The sequence below is a fragment of the Sturnus vulgaris genome, unplaced genomic scaffold (genome assembly GCF_052056855.1).
Source record: "Sturnus vulgaris isolate bStuVul1 unplaced genomic scaffold, bStuVul1.hap1 Scaffold_156, whole genome shotgun sequence".
In the NCBI taxonomy this organism is placed as follows: Eukaryota; Metazoa; Chordata; class Aves; order Passeriformes; family Sturnidae; genus Sturnus; species Sturnus vulgaris.
This window is the reverse complement of record NW_028276073.1, coordinates 1,515,641-1,518,140: the sequence shown is the minus strand read 5'-3', so window position 1 is coordinate 1,518,140 and position 2,500 is coordinate 1,515,641. Positions and strand designations below refer to the sequence as shown.

At 77.2% G+C, this 2,500-nt stretch overlaps 1 non-coding gene across 1 annotated transcript; it reads right to left on the bottom strand.

The window, feature by feature from the left end:
* LOC148219106 (5.8S ribosomal RNA) lies at positions 1–153 on the bottom strand. Its single transcript, XR_015800049.1, has one exon. It is a non-coding gene; the product is annotated as a 5.8S ribosomal RNA (ribosomal RNA).
* Positions 154–2,500: the final 2,347 nt, after the last annotated feature.

Sequence of the window (2,500 nt, the reverse complement as noted above, 5' to 3'; positions counted from 1 at the left end):
CGACGCTCAGACAGGCGTAGCCCCGGGAGGAACCCGGGGCCGCAAGTGCGTTCGAAGTGTCGATGATCAATGTGTCCTGCAATTCACATTAATTCTCGCAGCTAGCTGCGTTCTTCATCGACGCACGAGCCGAGTGATCCACCGCTAAGAGTTGTCTGGCTTTCGGGACCGCTCGCGTGAAGCGGCCCCTTTTCTGTTTCTGCAGGGACGCGCGCGCCCCCGCGCGCCCCGCTTCGACCGTACGAGCACACACAAACGGAGGAGGAGGAGGAGAAAGCGCGGGGCAAAAAAGAGAAACCCCGCGCAACGCTCCGAAGGTCGGCCAAAGAAAGGCGGAGGGGCCCGCGCCCCCGACCGCCTCCCCCCGCGAGGGGAGACGCCGCCTCGCGTGCCGTCCTTCGGAGGCGGCCCAGGCGCCCGGGCTCGGCCCGACCTCCGCGCGGAGGGGCTTGTGCGGCAACGCGCCGGACCGCGGGGGGCACGGTGGCCCGCCCGGCCTCTCGATCACGGGACGACTACGCGTTCGCGGGCCGGGGGGCGCGACCGCCGGCCCCCGCCGCTCCCGGCTCACTCCCTGGCTTCTCCTTTTCACCGCTCCGCCGACTCGCGGAACGCCGCCGCGCCAAAACGCGGGGGCCGGCTCTCCCGCCAGCGGCCCCTGAACGTCGCCCGAAACGCCACGCGGCGGCGGGACCGTTCCGCCGGCGCAACCCCTGGCGCGGGACCGCTTGCCCGCCGGAAGGCGAACGCCCGGCGGGCCGCGCTCCGCCACCGGCGCCGGAGGCGGGACGCCGCCGAGACCCGAGCCGGCATCGCGGAGCGCCCGAGGTCTGCCGCTCGGCAAAACCCCTCCGCCACCCGCGGCCGCACTCCCGGGACCGCCGCCGCTTCGCACCGCCGAGCTGCCCTTCCGCGAGCACGCGCCCAGCGGGCAGGCGTACGGCGGCTGAGCCGGGGGGCACCGCCCGCTCCCCTCGTTTCCACTCGGGGACCGGACGGGGAAGCGCCCCCGCGGCCGCCCCGCACGCCTCCCCTTTTTTTTGGCCCACACGCGGCCGGGAAGGGCGACGGGGAAGCGGACGGGCGGGGCCCGGGCCGGGACGGCCGCCGGTGAAGGCGGGCGCCTCGCGGCCGACCGTCCCCCCCCCCGGGGGGGGCGGGGACACTCGCCGAGCGGCGACGCCGCCGCTCGGCACGGGGTCGCCCGCGCCCGCCGGACCTCCGGCGATGGAGGAGCCGGCCGAGCGCTGCGCCCCAACGGGCGGGGACAGCGCTCCGAGTCAGGGGTGGCCGGCGGCCGGCGCCGCCGCGGTGCGGTTCGAGGCGACAAGGCCGTCGAGGCGAGAGGCGCGCGGTCGCGCCTGACGCGGCGCCGCCCGCGAGCCCGCGGCGGCGGCTAAGGAGAAAGAGCGAGAGAGCGCGGCGGGCCCCGGCGGCCGCAACCCCGCAGCTGAGGTAGGTAAGGCAGAGAGCGCGCGCCCTCTGCCGGCGTCGCCCCGCATCGCAGAGGCCAGCGGGGTCGGCCCCCCGCGGCCGATCGCGCGCCGCGGCCTCTCCGCCGAGACCGGGCCGCAGAGAGGGGGGGGGCAGGGCGCCCCTTCCCCGGCCCGGCACGGGTGGCCCCCGCGCGCGGGCAAGCGCGGCGGGACGCCGACGACGGCGAGCGCGGCCGGTCGCGACGGACACGCCACCGCAGGGGATCGGCGGGAGTAGCTCCCCACCCCTCGATGGCGCCCCGCGCCGCCACCGCCCGACACCCGCTGCCGCCGCCGCCACCGCCGCCGCCGCCGCGGCGGGGCCGTGCCGGGCCGCCCGAGTCTTTAAACCTCCGCCCGGCTCGGCGGCCCTTTCGGCCCCCAACAGGCGTTTGACGACGCCGAGGGAAACCGGCAGGAGACCGCCGAGGCGCGAAGCGCTAGGTACCTGGCCCTGGGGTGAGGGAAACGACCTGCATGGCCCCGCCGGGGTGCCTCCCCCGCTGCCACCCTCGGGGGAGCGTCCACCGGCGGGGGCGCGCCCGACGTCCGCTGCCATCACCGCGGCAATCCTTCTCGGGGCCCGGGGTTTCCCTCAGTAGCCCGGCGCTGCGCCCGAGAGGACCACCGCGGCTCGGGCCGCCCCGCCGGCGCGGGGAACACGGCCCAGCCACCGAGAAACCTCGCACACCCCCGGCCGAGAGAGGCCACGGCGACGACGGTGCGGACCGTCGCCGCCGCGCCACCCGGCGGCGGCTCGCGCACGTGCGCGCTCCCCCTGGAGGCGCGACCCGGAACTGCCGGAGCCCGGCCCTCGGGAGCTCCTCTGCCGCGCGAGGAGGCCGCTCGGCCAAGGAGAGCGGGATTTTGCCGGGCGGCAAAGCCCCGCGTCCCCCCCCGCGCTCTGGGGAAGGGCCGGAGGAGCCGCCTCCTCCGAGCCCCGAAGGCCTTCCCGCGCGCACCCTTTTTACACACGTTGGCCATCGCCTTGCGCCATCGGCCGCCGTTGCGCGCGACGGCCGGAC